The sequence below is a fragment of the Salmo salar genome, chromosome 09 (assembly GCF_965601325.2).
Source record: "Salmo salar chromosome 09, fSalSal1, whole genome shotgun sequence".
Classification (NCBI taxonomy): domain Eukaryota; kingdom Metazoa; phylum Chordata; class Actinopteri; order Salmoniformes; family Salmonidae; genus Salmo; species Salmo salar.
The window spans coordinates 106,324,961-106,344,988 of NC_138299.1; positions in this window are offsets into that span (position 1 = coordinate 106,324,961).

Below are 20,028 nucleotides of genomic sequence, written 5' to 3' on the forward strand. Positions count from 1 at the left end.
TCAACAGTCGTCAGAGCTGCCCGCCGGTCAACAGTCGTCAGAGCTGCCCGCCGGTCAACAGTCGTCAGAGCTGCCCGCCGGTCAACAGTCGTCAGAGCTGCCCGCCAGTCAACAGTCGTCGGAGCTGCCCGCCAGTCAACAGTCGTCGGAGCTGCCCGCCAGTCAACAGTCGTCGGAGCTGCCCGCCAGTCAACAGTCGCCGGAGTGGCCAGACTGCGCTGAACTGCCGGAGTGGCCAGACTGAGCTGAACTGCCGGAGTGGCCAGACTGCGCTGAACTGCCGGAGTGGCCAGACTGCCACGAGCTGCCGGAGTGGCCCGACTGCCCCGAGCTGCCGGAGTGGCCCTCCTGTCCTCCGGCCCAGCCCGAGTGGCCCTCCTGTCCTCCGGCCCAGCCCGAGTGGCCCTCCTGTCCTCCGGCCCAGCCCGAGTGGTCCTCCTGTCCTCCGGCCCAGCCCGAGGGGCCCTTCTGTCCTCCGGCCCAGCCCGAGGGGCCCTCCTGTCCTCCGGCCCAGCCCGAGGGGCCCGTCTGCCTGGCGCAGCTATCGGCGCCACCGAAGTGGGCGACGCCGAGGGTGGAGCAAGGTCCACGTCCTGCACCGGAGCCACCTCCAGGATAGGTGGGTTGGGGAGGGAGGGTGTAGCACAGTGCCGTCGTTGACGGCAGCCACCCTCCCTTCCCTCCCTTATTGTTTAGGGGTTATTGTTTATGGGTTTTGTTGGGGATTTTGTTTGTTGGTGTTTTGTGTTAGGTGCATTCCGGGGTCTGCACCTTGAGGGGGGGGTACTGTCACGTCCTGACCAGCAGATGGAGCTGTTGTAGTAGTTTTGGGGTCAGGACGTGGCAGTCTTGTGTGTGTGTGTGATTGTTCTGTGTTGGTCTTGTGACTCCTGATCAGGAACAGCTGGGGATCGTTGTTCCTGATTGGGAGTCATATATGTAGGAGTATGTTTGTCACTTGGTTTTGTGGGTAGTTGTTTTTCCACTGCGTTGGTGAGCCTGCAAAACGGTTTAGTGTTGTGGGTATCATTTCTTGTTTTGTCAAGTGGATGCGCTACTCTTTTTTTGTTAACCTGTTAGGGCTAGGGGGCAGTATTTACACCGCCGGATAAAAAACGTACCCGATTTAATCTGGTTACCACTCCGACCCAGTAACTAGAATATGCATATACGTATTACATATGGATAGAAAACACCCTAAAGTTTCTAAAACTGTTTGAATGGTGTCTGTGAGTATAACAGAACTCATTTGGCAGGCAAAAACCTGACAAGGTTTCAGGCAGGAAGTGGCCTGTCTGACAAGGTGTCGTTCTTCTTGTCTCTGTTTATTGAAGAGTGAGGATCTTAGCTGTCCCGTGACACTTCCTACGGCTGCCATAGGGTCTCAGAAGGCGGCAAAAAGCTGAATCGTGGCTTTGCAGGCTCTGGCTGAAAAAAAGTAGTGCGTTTGGGTAGTGGCTGGTTACAGTACTGTGAGACTCAGGCTCGTGCCCGCGTCAACCGAAAGCTTTGTTTACTTTCCTCTGTTTAGCTAAATGGACATTCCCGGTCGGAATATTATCGCTTTTTTACGAGAAAAATGGCATTAAAATTTATTTTAAACAGCGGTTGACATGCTTCGAAGTACGGTAATGGAATATTTAGATTTTTTTTGTCACGAATTGCGCCATGCGCACGACCCTGATTTACCATTTCAGATAGTGTCTGGGACGCACGAACAAAACGCCGCTATTCGGATATAACGATGGATTATTTTGGACCAAACCAACATTTGTTATTCAAGTAGCAGTCCTGGGAGTGCATTCTGACGAAGACAACAAAAGGTAATCAAACTTTTATAATAGTAAAGCTGATATTGGTGAGTACTAAACTTGCCGGGCGTCTAAATAGCTAGCCCGTGATGCCTGGGCTATGTACTTAGAATATTGCAAAATGTGCTTTCACCAAAAAGCTATTTTAAAATCGGACATATCGAGTGCATAGAGGAGTTCTGTATCTATAATTCTTAAAATAATTGTTATGCTTTTTGTGAACGTTTATCGTGAGTAATTTAGTAAAATGTTAGCGAATTCCCCGGAAGTTTGCGGGGGGTATGCTAGTTCTGAACGTCACATGCTAATGTAAAAAGCTGGTTTTTGATATAAATATGAACTTGATTGAACAAAACATGCATGTATTGTATAACATAATGTCCTAGGGTTGTCATCTGATGAAGATCATCAAAGGTTAGTGCTGCATTTAGCTTTCTTCTGGGTTTTTGTGACATTATATGCTAGCTTGAAAAATGGGTGTCTGAATATTTCTGGCTTGGTACTCTGCTGACATAATCTAATGTTTTGCTTTCGTTGTAAAGCCTTTTTGAAATCGGACAGTGTGGTTAGATTAACGAGAGTCTTGTCTTTAAATAGCTGTAAAATAGTCATATGTTTGAGAAATTGAAGTAATAGGATTTTTAAGGTTTTGAAAATCGCGCCACAGGCTTCAAGTGGCTGTTACGTAGGTGGGACGAATTCGTCCCGCCTAGCCCATCGAGGTTAATTAAAATATGAGTATCCACAACTCCTCTGCATTTTGGTCTTCCCTGCGACACAACAAAGGATTTTGTGACACAAACAAGGGCACTGCGTTCATCCACCTCTGGCCTGCTCGCCTCCCTACCTCTGAGGAAGCACAGTTCCTGCTCAGCCCAGTCAAAACTGTTCGCTGCTCTGGCACCCCAATGGTGGAACAAGCTCCCTCACGACGCCAGGACAGAGGAGTCAATCACCACCTTCCGGAGACACCTGAAACCCCACCTCTTTAAGGAATACCTAGGATAGGATAAAGTAATCCTTCTAATCCCCCCCCCCTTAAAAGATTTAGATGCACTATTGTAAAGTGGTTGTTCCACTGGATATCATAAGGTGAATCCACCAATTTGTAAGTCGCTCTGGATAAAAGCGTCTGCTAAATTAATTAAATGTAAATGTAAATGTAAATGAGAGAGTAGCACCTGACTGGGAGAGAGTAGCAGCTGATGGAGACAGTAGCAGCTGACTGGTTGAGAGTAGAAGCTGACTGGGAGAGAGTAGAAGCTGATCCAGAAGAGACGAGCAGCTGACAGGGAGAGAGTAGCAGCTGACTGGGAGAGAGTAGCAGCTGACTGGGAGAGAGTATCAGCTGATTGGTTGAGAGCAGCTGATTGGGAGAGAGTATCAGCTGACTGGGAGACAGTAGCAGCTGACTGGGAGATAGTATCAGCTGACTGGTAGAGAGTAGCAGCAGACTGGGAGAGAGTAGCAGCTGACAGAGATGGTAGCAGATGATCCAGGAGAGAATAGCAGCTGACTCAGTAGAGACTAGCAGCTGACCAGTTGAGAGTAGCTGCTGACTGGTTGAGAGAAGCTGCTGACTGGGAGAGAGCAGCAGCTTACCCAGGAGAGAGTAGCATCTGACTGGGAAAGAGTAGCAGCTGACTGGGATAGAGAAGCAGCTGACTGGGAAATATTAGCAGCTGACTGGAAGAGAGTATCAGCGGTCCCAGGAGAGAGAAGCAGCTGACTGGAGAGAGTAGCAGCTGATGGAGAGAGTAGCAGCTGACTGTTAGAGAGTAGAAGCTGACTTGTAGAGAGTAGCAGCTGACGGAGAGAGTAGCAGCTGACAGAGAGAGTAGCAGATGACTGGGATAGAGTAGCAGCTGACTGGTTGAGAGTAGCAGCTGACTGGGAGAGAGTAGAAGCTGATCCAGGAGAGACTAGCACCTGACTGGGAGAGAGTAGTAGCTGATCTGGGAGTGAGTAGCAGCTGATCCAGAAGAGACAAGTAGCTGACTGGGAGAGAGTAGCAGCTGATTGGTTGAGAGTAGCAGCTGACTGGGGGACAGTAGCAGCTGATTGGTTGAGAGTAGCAGCTGACTGGGAGATAGAAGCAGCTGACTGGGAGAGAGAAGCAGTTGACTGTGAGACAGTAGCAGCTGACTGGGAGTTAGTATCAGCTGACTGTGAGAGAGTAGCAGTTGACTGGTAGAGGGTAGCAGCTGACTGGTTGAGAGTAACAGCTGATTGGTTGAGAGTAGCAGCTGACTGGAGAGAGTAGCAGCTGATGAAGAGAGCAGCAGCTGACTGGTTGAGAGTCGTAGCTGACTGGGAGAGAGTAGAAGCTGATCCAGGAGAGACTAACAACTGACTGGGAGAGAGTAGTAGCTGATCTGGGAGTGAGTAGCAGCTGATCCAGAAGAGACTAGCAGCTGACTGGGAGAGAGTAGCAGCACACTGGGAGAGAGTAGCAGCTGATGGAGAGAGTAGCAGCTGACTGGTTGAGAGTAGCAGCTGACTGGGAGAGAGTAGAAGCTGATCCAGGAGAGACTAGCAACTAACTGGGAGAGAGTAGAAGCTGATCTGGGAGTGAATAGCAGCTGATCCAGAAGAGACTACCAGCTGACTGGGAGAGAGTAGCAGCTGACTGGGAGAGAGTAGCAGCTGATTGGTTGAGAGTAGCAGCTGACTGGGGGACAGTAGCAGCTGATTGGTTGAGAGTAGCAGCTGAATGGGAGAGAGAAGCAGCTGAATGGGAGAGAGAAGCAGTTGACAGCGAGACAGTCGCAGCTGACTGGGAGTTAGTATCAGCTGACTGTGAGAGAGTAGCAGTTGACTGGAAGCAGCTGACTGGGAGAGAGTAGCAGTTGACTGTGAGACAGTAGCAGCTGACTGGGAGAGAGAAGCAGCTGACTGGGAGACAGTAGCAGCTGACTGGGTGAGAGAATCAGCTGAATGTGGGAGAGTAGCAGCTGACTGGGAGAGAGTAGCAGCTGATCCAGGAGAGACAAGCAGCTGACTGGTTGAGAGTAGCAGCTGATTGGTTGAGAGTAGCAGCTGACTGGAGAGAGTAGCAGCTGATGGAGAGAGTAGCAGCTGATTGGTTGAGAGTAGCAGGTGACTGGAGAGAGTAGCAGCTGATGGAGAGAGTAGCAGCTGACTGGTTGAGAGTAGCAGCTGACTGGGAGAGAGTAGAAGCTGATCCAGGAGAGACTAGCAACTGACTGGGAGAGAGTAGTAGCTGATCTCGGAGTGAGTAGCAGCTGATCCAGAAGAGACTAGCAGCTAACTGGGAGAGAGTAGCACCTGACTGGGAGAGAGTAGCAGCTGATTGGTTGAGAGTAGCAGCTGACTGGGAGATAGAAGCAGCTGACTGGGAGAGAGAAGCAGTTGACTGTGAGACAGTAGCAGCTGACTGGGAGTTAGTATCAGCTGACTGTGAGAGAGTAGCAGTTGACTGGTAGAGGGTAGCAGCTGACTGGTTGAGAGTAACAGCTGATTGGTTGAGAGTAGCAGCTGACTGGAGAGAGTAGCAGCTGATGAAGAGAGTAGCAGCTGACTGGTTGAGAGTCGCAGCTGACTGGGAGAGAGTAGAAGCTGATCCAGGAGAGACTAGCAACTGACTGGGAGAGAGTAGTAGCTGATCTGGGAGTGAGTAGCAGCTGATCCAGAAGAGACTAGCAGCTGACTGGGAGAGAGTAGCAGCACACTGGGAGAGAGTAGCAGCTGATGGAGAGAGTAGCAGCTGACTGGTTGAGAGTAGCACCTGACTGGGAGAGAGTAGAAGCTGATCCAGGAGAGACTAGCAACTAACTGGGAGAGAGTAGAAGCTGATCTGTGAGTGAATAGCAGCTGATCCAGAAGAGACTACCAGCTGACTGGGAGAGAATAGCAGCTGACTGGGAGAGAGTAGCAGCTGATTGGTTGAGAGTAGCAGCTGACTGGGGGACAGTAGCAGCTGATCCAGGAGAGACAAGCAGCTGACTGGTTGAGAGTAGCAGCTGATTGGTTGAGAGTAGCAGCTGACTGGAGAGAGTAGCAGCTGATGGAGAGAGTAGCAGCTGATTGGTTGAGAGTAGCAGCTGACTGGTAGAGAGTAGTAGCTGATCTCGGAGTGAGTAGCAGCTGATCCAGAAGAGACTAGCAGCTGACTGGGAGAGAGTAGCAGCACACTGGGAGAGAGTAGCAGCTGATGGAGAGAGTAGCAGCTGACTGGTTGAGAGTAGCACCTGACTGGGAGAGAGTAGAAGCTGATCCAGGAGAGACTAGCAACTAACTGGGAGAGAGTAGAAGCTGATCTGGGAGTGAATAGCAGCTGATCCAGAAGAGACTACCAGCTTACTGGGAGAGAGTAGCAGCTGACTGGGAGAGAGTAGCAGCTGATTGGTTGAGAGTAGCAGCTGACTGGGGGACAGTAGCAGCTGATTGGTTGAGAGTATCAGCTGACTGGGAGACAGTAGCAGCTGACTGGGAGATAGTATCAGCTGACTCGTAGAGAGTAGCAGCAGACTGGGAGAGAGTAGCAGCTGACAGAGATGGTAGCAGATGATCCAGGAGAGAATAGCAGCTGACTCAGTAGAGACTAGCAGCTGACCAGTTGAGAGTAGCTGCTGACTGGTTGAGAGAAGCTGCTGACTGGGAGAGAGCAGCAGCTTACCCAGGAGAGAGTAGCATCTGACTGGGAAAGAGTAGCAGCTGACTGGGATAGAGAAGCAGCTGACTGGGAAATATTAGCAGCTGACTGGAAGAGAGTATCAGCGGTCCCAGGAGAGAGAAGCAGCTGACTGGAGAGAGTAGCAGCTGATGGAGAGAGTAGCAGCTGACTGGTAGAGAGTTGAAGCTGACTTGTAGAGAGTAGCAGCTGACGGAGAGAGTAGCAGCTGACAGAGAGAGTAGCAGATGACTGGGATAGAGTAGCAGCTGACTGGTTGAGAGTAGCAGCTGACTGGGAGAGAGTAGAAGCTGATCCAGGAGAGACTAGCACCTGACTGGGAGAGAGTAGTAGCTGATCTGGGAGTGAGTAGCAGCTGATCCAGAAGAGACTAGTAGCTGACTGGGAGAGAGTAGCAGCTGATTGGTTGAGAGTAGCAGCTGACTGGGGGACAGTAGCAGCTGATTGGTTGAGAGTAGCAGCTGACTGGGGGACAGTAGCAGCTGATTGGTTGAGAGTATCAGCTGACTGGGAGACAGTAGCAGCTGACTGGGAGATAGTATCAGCTGACTCGTAGAGAGTAGCAGCAGACTGGGAGAGTATAGCAGCTGACAGAGATGGTAGCAGATGATCCAGGAGAGAATAGCAGCTGACTCAGTAGAGACTAGCAGCTGACCAGTTGAGAGTAGCTGCTGACTGGTTGAGAGAAGCTGCTGACTGGGAGAGAGCAGCAGCTTACCCAGGAGAGAGTACCATCTGACTGGGAAAGTGTAGCAGCTGACTGGGATAGAGAAGCAGCTGACTGGGAAATATTAGCAGCTGACTGGAAGAGAGTATCAGCGGTCCCAGGAGAGAGAAGCAGCTGACTGGAGAGAGTAGCAGCTGATGGAGAGAGTAGCAGCTGACTGGTAGAGAGTTGAAGCTGACTTGTAGAGAGTAGCAGCTGACGGAGAGAGTAGCAGCTGACAGAGAGAGTAGCAGATGACTGGGATAGAGTAGCAGCTGACTGGTTGAGAGTAGCAGCTGACTGGGAGAGAGTAGAAGCTGATCCAGGAGAGACTAGCACCTGACTGGGAGAGAGTAGTAGCTGATCTGGGAGTGAGTAGCAGCTGATCCAGAAGAGACTAGTAGCTGACTGGGAGAGAGTAGCAGCTGATTGGTTGAGAGTAGCAGCTGACTGGGGGACAGTAGCAGCTGATTGGTTGAGAGTAGCAGCTGACTGGGAGATAGAAGCAGCTGACTGGGAGAGAGAAGCAGTTGACTGTGAGACAGTAGCAGCTGACTGGGAGTTAGTATCAGCTGACTGTGAGAGAGTAGCTTTTGACTGGTAGAGGGTAGCAGCTGACTGGTTGAGAGTCGTAGCTGACTGGGAGAGAGTAGAAGCTGATCCAGGAGAGACTAACAACTGACTGGGAGAGAGTAGTAGCTGATCTGGGAGTGAGTAGCAGCTGATCCAGAAGAGACTAGCAGCTGACTGGGAGAGAGTAGCAGCACACTGGGAGAGAGTAGCAGCTGATTGAGAGAGTAGCAGCTGACTGGTTGAGAGTAGCAGCTGACTGGGAGAGAGTAGAAGCTGATCCAGGTGAGACTAGCAACTAACTGGGAGAGAGTAGAAGCTGATCTGGGAGTGAATAGCAGCTGATCCAGAAGAGACTACCAGCTGACTGGGAGAGAGTAGCAGCTGACTGGGAGAGAGTAGCAGCTGATTGGTTGAGAGTAGCAGCTGACTGGGGGACAGTAGCAGCTGATTGGTTGAGAGTAGCAGCTGAATGGGAGAGAGAAGCAGCTGAATGGGAGAGAGAAGCAGTTGACAGTGAGACAGTCGCAGCTGACTGGGAGTTAGTATCAGCTGACTGTGAGAGAGTAGCAGTTGACTGGAAGCAGCTGACTGGGAGAGAGTAGCAGTTGACTGTGAGACAGTAGCAGTAGACTGTGAGACAGTAGCAGCTGACTGGGAGAGAGTAGCAGCTGATCCAGGAGAGACAAGCAGCTGACTGGTTGAGAGTAGCAGCAATTGGTTGAGAGTAGCAGCTGACTGGAGACAGTAGCAGCTGATGGAGAGAGTAGCAGCTGATTGGTTGAGAGTAGCAGCTGACTGGGAGAGAGTAGTAGCTGATCTCGGAGTGAGTAGCAGCTGATCCAGAAGAGACTAGCAGCTGACTGGGAGAGAGTAGCAGCACACTGGGAGAGAGTAGCAGCTGATGGAGAGAGTAGCAGCTGACTGGTTGAGAGTAGCACCTGACTGGGAGAGAGTAGAAGCTGATCCAGGAGAAACTAGCAACTAACTGGGAGAGAGTAGAAGCTGATCTGGGAGTGAATAGCAGCTGATCCAGAAGAGACTACCAGCTGACTGGGAGAGAGTAGCAGCTGACTGGGAGAGAGTAGCAGCTGATTAGTTGAGAGTAGCAGCTGACTGGGGGACAGTAGCAGCTGATTGGTTGAGAGTAGCAGCTGAATGGGAGAGAGAAGCAGCTGAATGGGAGAGAGAAGCAGTTGACTGTGAGACAGTAGCAGCTGACTGGGAGGCAGTATCAGCTGACTGTGAGAGAGTAGCAGTTGACTGGTAGAGAGTAGCAGCTGACTGGGAGAGAGTAGCAGTTGACTGTGAGACAGTAGCAGCTGACTGGGAGAGAGTAGCAGCTGACTGGGAGACAGTTGCAGCTGACTCGGAGATAGTATCAGCTGACTGGGAGAGAGTAGCAGCTGACTGGGAGAGAGTAGCAGCTGATTGGTTGAGAGTATCAGCTGAATGGTAGAGAGTAGCAGCAGACTGGGAGAGAGTAGCAGCTGACAGAGATGGTAGCAGATGATCCAGGAGAGAATAGCAGCTGACTCAGTAGAGACTAGCAGCTGACCAGTTGAGAGTAGCTGCTGACTGGGAGAGAGCATCAGCTTACCCAGGAGAGAGTAGCATCTGACTGGGAAAGAGTAGCAGCTGACTGGGAAAGAGAAGCAGCTGACTGGGAAATATTAGCAGCTGACTGGGAGAGAGTATCCGCGGTCCCAGGAGAGAGAAGCAGCTGACTGGAGAGAGTAGCAGCTGATGGAGAGAGTAGCAGCTGACTGGTAGAGAGTAGAAGCTGACTTGTAGAGAGTAGCAGCTGACGGAGAGAGTAGCAGCTGACAGAGAGAGTAGCAGATGACTGGGATAGAGTAGCAGCTGACTGATTGAGAGTCAAAGCTGACTGGGAGAGAGTAGAAGCTGATCCAGGAGAGACTAGCAACTGACTGGGAGAGAGTACTAGCTGATCTGGGAGTGAGTAGCAGCTGATCCAGAAGAGACTAGCAGCTGACTGGGAGAGAGTAGGAGCACACTGGGAGAGGGTAGCAGCTGATGGAGAGAGTAGCAGCTGACTGGTTGAGAGTAGCAGCTGACTGGGAGAGAGTAGAAGCTGATCCAGGAGAGACTAGAAACTAACTGGGAGAGAGTAGAAGCTGATCTGGGAATGAATAGCAGCTGATCCAGAAGAGACTACCAGCTGACTGGGAGAGAGTAGCAGCTGATTGGTTGAGAGTAGCAGCTGATTGGAGAGAGTAGCAGCTGATGGAGAGAGTAGCAGCTGATTGGTTGAGAGTAGCAGCTGACTGGAGAGAGTAGAAGCTGATCCAGGAGAGACTAGCAACTGACTGGGAGAGAGTAGTAGCTGATCTCAGAGTGAGTAGCAGCTGATCCAGAAGAGACTAGCAGCTAACTGGGAGAGAGTAGCAGCTGACTGGGAGAGAGTAGCAGGTGACTGTTAGATGGTATCAGCTGACTGGGGGAGAGTAGTAGCTGACTGGTAGAGAGTAGCAGCTGACTGGGAGAGAGTAGCAGCAGACTGGGAGAGAGTAGCAGCTGACAGAGATGGTAGCAGATGATCCAGGAGAGAATAGCAGCTGAATCAGTAGAGACTAGCAGCTGACCAGTTGCGAGTAGCTGCTGACTCGTTGAGAGAAGCTGCTGACTGGGAAATATTAGCAGCTGACTGGGAGAGAGTATCAGCGGTCCCAGGAGAGAGAAGCAGCTGACTGGAGAGAGTAGCAGCTGATGGAGAGAGTAGCAGCTGACTGTTAGAGAGTAGAAGCTGACTTGTAGAGAGTAGCAGCTGACGGAGAGAGTAGCAGCTGACAGAGAGAGTAGCAGATGACTGGGATAGAGTAGCAGCTGACTGGTTGAGAGTCAAAGCTGACTGGGAGAGAGTAGAAGCTGATCCAGGAGAGACTAGCAACTGACTGGGAGAGAGTAGTAGCTGATCTGGGAGTGAGTAGCAGCTGATCCAGAAGAGACTAGCAGCTGACTGGGAGAGAGTAGCAGCACACTGGGAGAGAGTAGCAGCTGATGGAGAGAGTAGCAGCTGACTGGTTGAGAGTAGCAGCTGACTGGGAGAGAGTAGAAGCTGATCCAGGAGAGACTAGCAACTGACTGGGAGAGAGTAGAAGCTGATCTGGGAATGAATAGCAGCTGATCCAGAAAAGACTACCAGCTGACTGGGAGAGAGTAGCAGCTGACTGGGAGAGAGTAGCAGCTGATAGGTTGAGAGTAGCAGCTGACTGGGGGACAGTAGCAGCTGATTGGTTGAGAGTAGCAGCTGACTGGGAGAGAGAAGCAGCTGAATGGGAGAGAGAAGCAGTTGACTGTGAGACAGTGGCAGTTGACTGGTAGAGAGTAGCAGCTGACTGGGAGAGAGTAGCAGTTGACTGTGAGACAGTAGCAGCTGACTGGGAGAGAGTAGCAGCTGACTGCGAGACAGTAGCAGCTGACTGGGAGATAGTATCAACTGAATGTGAGAGAGTAGCAGCTGTCTGGGAGAGAGAATCAGCTGACTTGGAGAGAGTAGCAGGTGACTGGGAATGAGTATCAGCTGACTGGGAGAGAGTAGCAGCTGAAAGTGGGAGAGTAGCAGCTGACTGGGAGAGAGTAGCAGCTGATCCAGGAGAGACAAGCAGCTGACTGGTTGAGAGTAGCAGCTGATTGGTTGAGAGTAGCAGCTGACTGGAGAGAGTAGCAGCTGAAGGAGAGAGTAGCAGCTGATTGGTTGAGAGTAGCAGCTGACTGGAGAGAGTAGAAGCTGATCCAGGAGAGACTAGCAACTGACTGGGAGAGAGTAGTAGCTGATCTCGGAGTGAGTAGCAGCTGATCCAGAAGAGACTAGCAGCTAACTGGGAGAGAGTAGCAGCTGACTGGGAGAGAGTAGCAGCTGACTGGGGGAGAGTAGCAGCTGACTGGTTGAGAGTAGCAGCTGATTGGTTGACAGTTGCAGCTGACTGGGAGACAGTAGCAGCTGACTGGGAGAGAGTAGCAGCTGAATGGGAGAGAATAGCAGTTGACTGCGAGAGAGTATCAGCTGACTGGGGGAGAGTAGCAGCTGACTGGTTGAGAGTAGCAGCTGATTGGTTGACAGTTGCAGCTGACTGGGAGACAGTAGCAGCTGACTGGGAGAGAGTAGCAGCTGAATGGGAGAGAATAGCAGTTGACTGCGAGAGAGTATCAGCTGACTGGGAGAGAGTAGCAGCTGAATGGGAGAGAATAGCAGTTGACTGCGAGAGAGTATCAACTAACTGGAGGAGAGTAGCAGCTGACTGGGAGAGAGTATCAGTTGACTGGGAGAGAGTAGCAGCTGACTGGTAAATAGTAGCAGCTGACTGGGAGAGAGTTGCAGCTGACTGGGCGAGAGTAGCAGGTGACTGGGAGAGAGTAGCAGCTGACTGGGAAAGAGTATCAGCTGACTGGGAGAGAGTAGCAGCTGATCCAGGAGAGAGTAGCAGCTGACTGGGAGAGAGTAGCAGCTGACTGGGAAATAGTAGCAGCTGACTGGGAGAGAGTAGCAGCTGACTGGGGGAGAGTAGCAGCTGACTGGTTGAGAGTAGCAGCTGATTGGTTGACAGTTGCAGCTGACTAGGAGACAGTAGCAGCTGACTGGGAGAGAGTAGCAGCTGAATGGGAGAGAATAGCAGTTGACTGCGAGAGAGTATCAGCTGAATGGGAGAGAGAAGCAGTTGACTGTGAGACAGTGGCAGTTGACTGGTAGAGAGTAGCAGCTGACTGGGAGAGAGTAGCAGTTGACTGTGAGACAGTAGCAGCTGACTGGGAGAGAGTAGCAGCTGACTGCGAGACAGTAGCAGCTGACTGGGAGATAGTATCAACTGAATGTGAGAGAGTAGCAGCTGTCTGGGAGAGAGAATCAGCTGACTTGGAGAGAGTAGCAGGTGACTGGGAATGAGTATCAGCTGACTGGGAGAGAGTAGCAGCTGAAAGTGGGAGAGTAGCAGCTGACTGGGAGAGAGTAGCAGCTGATCCAGGAGAGACAAGCAGCTGACTGGTTGAGAGTAGCAGCTGATTGGTTGAGAGTAGCAGCTGACTGGAGAGAGTAGCAGCTGAAGGAGAGAGTAGCAGCTGATTGGTTGAGAGTAGCAGCTGACTGGAGCGAGTAGAAGCTGATCCAGGAGAGACTAGCAACTGACTGGGAGAGAGTAGTAGCTGATCTCGGAGTGAGTAGCAGCTGATCCAGAAGAGACTAGCAGCTAACTGGGAGAGAGTAGCAGCTGACTGGGAGAGAGTAGCAGCTGACTGGGGGAGAGTAGCACCTGACTGGTTGAGAGTAGCAGCTGATTGGTTGACAGTTGCAGCTGACTGGGAGACAGTAGCAGCTGACTGGGAGAGAGTAGCAGCTGAATGGGAGAGAATAGCAGTTGACTGCGAGAGAGTATCAGCTGACTGGGGGAGAGTAGCAGCTGACTGGTTGAGAGTAGCAGCTGATTGGTTGACAGTTGCAGCTGACTGGGAGACAGTAGCAGCTGACTGGGAGAGAGTAGCAGCTGAATGGGAGAGAATAGCAGTTGACTGCGAGAGAGTATCAGCTGACTGGGAGAGAGTAGCAGCTGAATGGGAGAGAATAGCAGTTGACTGCGAGAGAGTATCAACTGACTGGAGGAGAGTAGCAGCTGACTGGGAGAGAGTATCAGTTGACTGGGAGAGAGTAGCAGCTGACTGGTAAATAGTAGCAGCTGACTGGGAGAGAGTTGCAGCTGACTGGGCGAGAGTAGCAGGTGACTGGGAGAGAGTAGCAGCTGACTGGGAAAGAGTATCAGCTGACTGGGAGAGAGTAGCAGCTGATCCAGGAGAGAGTAGCAGCTGACTGGGAGAGAGTAGCAGCTGACTGGGAAATAGTAGCAGCTGACTGGGAGAGAGTAGCAGCTGACTGGGGGAGAGTAGCAGCTGACTGGTTGAGAGTAGCAGCTGATTGGTTGACAGTTGCAGCTGACTAGGAGACAGTAGCAGCTGACTGGGAGAGAGTAGCAGCTGAATGGGAGAGAATAGCAGTTGACTGCGAGAGAGTATCAGCTGACTGGGAGAGAGTAGCAGCTGAATGGGAGAGAAAAGCAGTTGACTGCGAGAGAGTATCAGCTGACTGGGAGAGAGTAGCAGCTGAATGGGAGAGAATAGCAGTTGACTGCGAGAGAGTATCAACTGACTGGAGGAGAGTAGTAGCTGACTGGAAGAGAGTATCAGTTGACTGGGAGAGAGTAGCAGCTGACTGGTAAATAGTAGCAGCTGACTGGGAGAGAGTTGCAGCTGACTGGGAGAGAGTAGCAGGTGACTGGGAGAGAGTAGCAGCTGACTGGGAAAGAGTATCAGCTGACTGGGAGAGAGTAGCAGCTGATCCAGGAGAGAGTAGCAGCTGACTGGAGAGAGTAGCAGCTGATGGAGAGAGTAGCAGCTGATTGGTTGAGAGTAGCAGCTGACTGGAGAGAGTAGAAGCTGATCCAGGAGAGACTAGCAACTGACTGGGAGAGAGTAGTAGCTGATCTCGGAGTGAGTAGCAGCTGATCCAGAAGAGACTAGCAGCTAACTGGGAGAGAGTAGAAGCTGACTGGGAGAGAGTAGCAGCTGACTGGGGGAGAGTAGCAGCTGACTGGTTGAGAGTAGCAGCTGATTGGTTGACAGTTGCAGCTGACTGGGAGACAGTAGCAGCTGACTGGGAGAGAGTAGCAGCTGAATGGGAGAGAATAGCAGTTGACTGCGAGAGAGTATCAGCTGACTGGGAGAGAGTAGCAGCTGAATGGGAGAGAATAGCAGTTGACTGCGAGAGAGTATCAACTGACTGGAGGAGAGTAGCAGCTGACTGGGAGAGAGTATCAGTTGACTGGGAGAGAGTAGCAGCTGACTGGTAAATAGTAGCAGCTGACTGGGAGAGAGTTGCAGCTGACTGGGCGAGAGTAGCAGGTGACTGGGAGAGAGTAGCAGCTGACTGGGAAAGAGTATCAGCTGACTGGGAGAGAGTAGCAGCTGATCCAGGAGAGAGTAGCAGCTGACTGGGAGAGAGTAGCAGCTGACTGGGAAATAGTAGCAGCTGACTGGGAGAGAGTAGCAGCTGACTGGGGGAGAGTAGCAGCTGACTGGTTGAGAGTAGCAGCTGATTGGTTGACAGTTGCAGCTGACTAGGAGACAGTAGCAGCTGACTGGGAGAGAGTAGCAGCTGAATGGGAGAGAATAGCAGTTGACTGCGAGAGAGTATCAGCTGACTGGGAGAGAGTAGCAGCTGAATGGGAGAGAAAAGCAGTTGACTGCGAGAGAGTATCAGCTGACTGGGAGAGAGTAGCAGCTGAATGGGAGAGAATAGCAGTTGACTGCGAGAGAGTATCAACTGACTGGAGGAGAGTAGTAGCTGACTGGAAGAGAGTATCAGTTGACTGGGAGAGAGTAGCAGCTGACTGGTAAATAGTAGCAGCTGACTGGGAGAGAGTTGCAGCTGACTGGGAGAGAGTAGCAGGTGACTGGGAGAGAGTAGCAGCTGACTGGGAAAGAGTATCAGCTGACTGGGAGAGAGTAGCAGCTGATCCAGGAGAGAGTAGCAGCTGACTGGAGAGAGTAGCAGCTGATGGAGAGAGTAGCAGCTGATTGGTTGAGAGTAGCAGCTGACTGGAGAGAGTAGAAGCTGATCCAGGAGAGACTAGCAACTGACTGGGAGAGAGTAGTAGCTGATCTCGGAGTGAGTAGCAGCTGATCCAGAAGAGACTAGCAGCTAACTGGGAGAGAGTAGAAGCTGACTGGGAGAGAGTAGCAGCTGACTGGGGGAGAGTAGCAGCTGACTGGTTGAGAGTAGCAGCTGATTGGTTGACAGTTGCAGCTGACTGGGAGACAGTAGCAGCTGACTGGGAGAGAGTAGCAGCTGAATGGGAGAGAATAGCAGTTGACTGCGAGAGAGTATCAGCTGACTGGGGGAGAGTAGCAGCTGACTGGTTGAGAGTAGCAGCTGATTGGTTGACAGTTGCAGCTGACTGGGAGACAGTAGCAGCTGACTGGGAGAGAGTAGCAGCTGAATGGGAGAGAATAGCAGTTGACTGCGAGAGAGTATCAGCTGACTGGGAGAGAGTAGCAGCTGAATGGGAGAGAATAGCAGTTGACTGCGAGAGAGTATCAACTGACTGGAGGAGAGTAGCAGCTGACTGGGAGAGAGTATCAGTTGACTGGGAGAGAGTAGCAGCTGACTGGTAAATAGTAGCAGCTGACTGGGAGAGAGTTGCAGCTGACTGGGAGAGAGTAGCAGTTGACTGTGAGACAGTAGCAGCTGACTGGGAGAGAGTAGCAGCTGACTGCGAGACAGTAGCAGCTGACTGGGAGATAGTATCAACTGAATGTGAGAGAGTAGCAGCTGTCTGGGAGAGAGAATCAGCTGACTTGGAGAGAGTAGCAGGTGACTGGGAATGAGTATCAGCTGACTGGGAGAGAGTAGCAGCTGAAAGTGGGAGAGTAGCAGCTGACTGGGAGAGAGTAGCAGCTGATCCAGGAGAGACAAGCAGCTGACTGGTTGAGAGTAGCAGCTGATTGGTTGAGAGTAGCAGTAGACTGTGAGACAGTAGCAGCTGACTGGGAGAGAGAAGCAGCTGACTGGGAGAGAGTAGCAGTAGACTGTGAGACAGTAGCAGCTGACTGGGAGAGAGTAGCAGCTGATCCAGGAGAGACAAGCAGCTGACTGGTTGAGAGTAGCAGCAATTGGTTGAGAGTAGCAGCTGACTGGAGACAGTAGCAGCTGATGGAGAGAGTAGCAGCTGATTGGTTGAGAGTAGCAGCTGACTGGGAGAGAGTAGTAGCTGATCTCGGAGTGAGTAGCAGCTGATCCAGAAGAGACTAGCAGCTGACTGGGAGAGAGTAGCAGCACACTGGGAGAGAGTAGCAGCTGATGGAGAGAGTAGCAGCTGACTGGTTGAGAGTAGCACCTGACTGGGAGAGAGTAGAAGCTGATCCAGGAGAGACTAGCAACTAACTGGGAGAGAGTAGAAGCTGATCTGGGAGTGAATAGCAGCTGATCCAGAAGAGACTACCAGCTGACTGGGAGAGAGTAGCAGCTGACTGGGAGAGAGTAGCAGCTGATTAGTTGAGAGTAGCAGCTGACTGGGGGACAGTAGCAGCTGATTGGTTGAGAGTAGCAGCTGACTGGGAGAGAGAAGCAGCTGAATGGGAGAGAGAAGCAGTTGACTGTGAGACAGTAGCAGCTGACTGGGAGACAGTATCAGCTGACTGTGAGAGAGTAGCAGTTGACTGGTAGAGAGTAGCAGCTGACTGGGAGAGAGTAGCAGTTGAATGTGAGACAGTAGCAGCTGACTGGGAGAGAGTAGCAGCTGACTGGGAGAGAGTAGCAGCTGACTGGGAGATAGTATCAGCTGACTGGGAGAGAGTAGCAGCTGACTGGGAGAGAGTAGCAGCTGATTGGTTGAGAGTATCAGCTGACTGGTAGAGAGTAGCAGCAGACTGGGAGAGAGTAGCAGCTGACAGAGATGGTAGCAGATGATCCAGGAGAGAATAGCAGCTGACTCAGTAGAGACTAGCAGCTGACCAGTTGAGAGTAGCTGCTGACTGGTTGAGAGAAGCTGCTGACTGGGAGAGAGCATCAGCTTACCCAGGAGAGAGTAGCATCTGACTGGGAAAGAGTAGCAGCTGACTGGGAAAGAGAAGCAGCTGACTGGGAAATATTAGCAGCTGACTGGGAGAGAGTATCCGCGGTCCCAGGAGAGAGAAGCAGCTGACTGGAGAGAGTAGCAGCTGATGGAGAGAGTAGCAGCTGACTGGTAGAGAGTAGAAGCTGACTTGTAGAGAGTAGCAGCTGACGGAGAGAGTAGCAGCTGACAGAGAGAGTAGCAGATGACTGGGATAGAGTAGCAGCTGACTGGTTGAGAGTCAAAGCTGACTGGGAGAGAGTAGAAGCTGATCCAGGAGAGACTAGCAACTGACTGGGAGAGAGTAGTAGCTGATCTGGGAGTGAGTAGCAGCTGATCCAGAAGAGACTAGCAGCTGACTGGGAGAGAGTAGGAGCACACTGGGAGAGGGTAGCAGCTGATGGAGAGAGTAGCAGCTGACTGGTTGAGAGTAGCAGCTGACTGGGAGAGAGTAGAAGCTGATCCAGGAGAGACTAGAAACTAACTGGGAGAGAGTAGAAGCTGATCTGGGAATGAATAGCAGCTGATCCAGAAGAGACTACCAGCTGACTGGGAGAGAGTAGCAGCTGATTGGTTGAGAGTAGCAGCTGATTGGAGAGAGTAGCAGCTGATGGAGAGAGTAGCAGCTGATTGGTTGAGAGTAGCAGCTGACTGGAGAGAGTAGAAGCTGATCCAGGAGAGACTAGCAACTGACTGGGAGAGAGTAGTAGCTGATCTCGGAGTGAGTAGCAGCTGATCCAGAAGAGACTAGCAGCTAACTGGGAGAGAGTAGCAGCTGACTGGGAGAGAGTAGCAGGTGACTGTTAGATGGTATCAGCTGACTGGGGGAGAGTAGTAGCTGACTGGTAGAGAGTAGCAGCTGACTGGGAGAGAGTAGCAGCAGACTGGGAGAGAGTAGCAGCTGACAGAGATGGTAGCAGATGATCCAGGAGAGAATAGCAGCTGAATCAGTAGAGACTAGCAGCTGACCAGTTGCGAGTAGCTGCTGACTCGTTGAGAGAAGCTGCTGACTGGGAAATATTAGCAGCTGACTGGGAGAGAGTATCAGCGGTCCCAGGAGAGAGAAGCAGCTGACTGGAGAGAGTAGCAGCTGATGGAGAGAGTAGCAGCTGACTGTTAGAGAGTAGAAGCTGACTTGTAGAGAGTAGCAGCTGACGGAGAGAGTAGCAGCTGACAGAGAGAGTAGCAGATGACTGGGATAGAGTAGCAGCTGACTGGTTGAGAGTCAAAGCTGACTGGGAGAGAGTAGAAGCTGATCCAGGAGAGACTAGCAACTGACTGGGAGAGAGTAGTAGCTGATCTGGGAGTGAGTAGCAGCTGATCCAGAAGAGACTAGCAGCTGACTGGGAGAGAGTAGCAGCACACTGGGAGAGAGTAGCAGCTGATGGAGAGAGTAGCAGCTGACTGGATGAGAGTAGCAGCTGACTGGGAGAGAGTAGAAGCTGATCCAGGAGAGACTAGCAACTGACTGGGAGAGAGTAGAAGCTGATCTGGGAATGAATAGCAGCTGATCCAGAAAAGACTACCAGCTGACTGGGAGAGAGTAGCAGCTGACTGGGAGAGAGTAGCAGCTGATAGGTTGAGAGTAGCAGCTGACTGGGGGACAGTTGCAGCTGACTGGGAGACAGTTGCAGCTGACTGGGAGATAGTATCAGCTGACTGGGAGAGAGTAGCAGCTGACTGGGAGAGAGTAGCAGCTGATTGGTTGAGAGTATCAGCTGACTGGTAGAGAGTAGCAGCAGACTGGGAGAGAGTAGCAGCTGACAGAGATGGTAGCAGATGATCCAGGAGAGAATAGCAGCTGACTCAGTAGAGACTAGCAGCTGACCAGTTGAGAGTAGCTGCTGACTGGTTGAGAGAAGCTGCTGACTGGGAGAGAGCATCAGCTTACCCAGGAGAGAGTAGCATCTGACTGGGAAAGAGTAGCAGCTGACTGGGAAAGAGAAGCAGCTGACTGGGAAATATTAGCAGCTGACTGGGAGAGAGTATCCGCGGTCCCAGGAGAGAGAAGCAGCTGACTGGAGAGAGTAGCAGCTGATGGAGAGAGTAGCAGCTGACTGGTAGAGAGTAGAAGCTGACTTGTAGAGAGTAGCAGCTGACGGAGAGAGTAGCAGCTGACAGAGAGAGTAGCAGATGACTGGGATAGAGTAGCAGCTGACTGGTTGAGAGTCAAAGCTGACTGGGAGAGAGTAGAAGCTGATCCAGGAGAGACTAGCAACTGACTGGGAGAGAGTAGTAGCTGATCTGGGAGTGAGTAGCAGCTGATCCAGAAGAGACTAGCAGCTGACTGGGAGAGAGTAGGAGCACACTGGGAGAGGGTAGCAGCTGATGGAGAGAGTAGCAGCTGACTGGTTGAGAGTAGCAGCTGACTGGGAGAGAGTAGAAGCTGATCCAGGAGAGACTAGAAACTAACTGGGAGAGAGTAGAAGCTGATCTGGGAATGAATAGCAGCTGATCCAGAAGAGACTACCAGCTGACTGGGAGAAAGTAGCAGCTGATTGGTTGAGAGTAGCAGCTGATTGGAGAGAGTAGCAGCTGATGGAGAGAGTAGCAGCTGATTGGTTGAGAGTAGCAGCTGACTGGAGAGAGTAGAAGCTGATCCAGGAGAGACTAGCAACTGACTGGGAGAGAGTAGTAGCTGATCTCGGAGTGAGTAGCAGCTGATCCAGA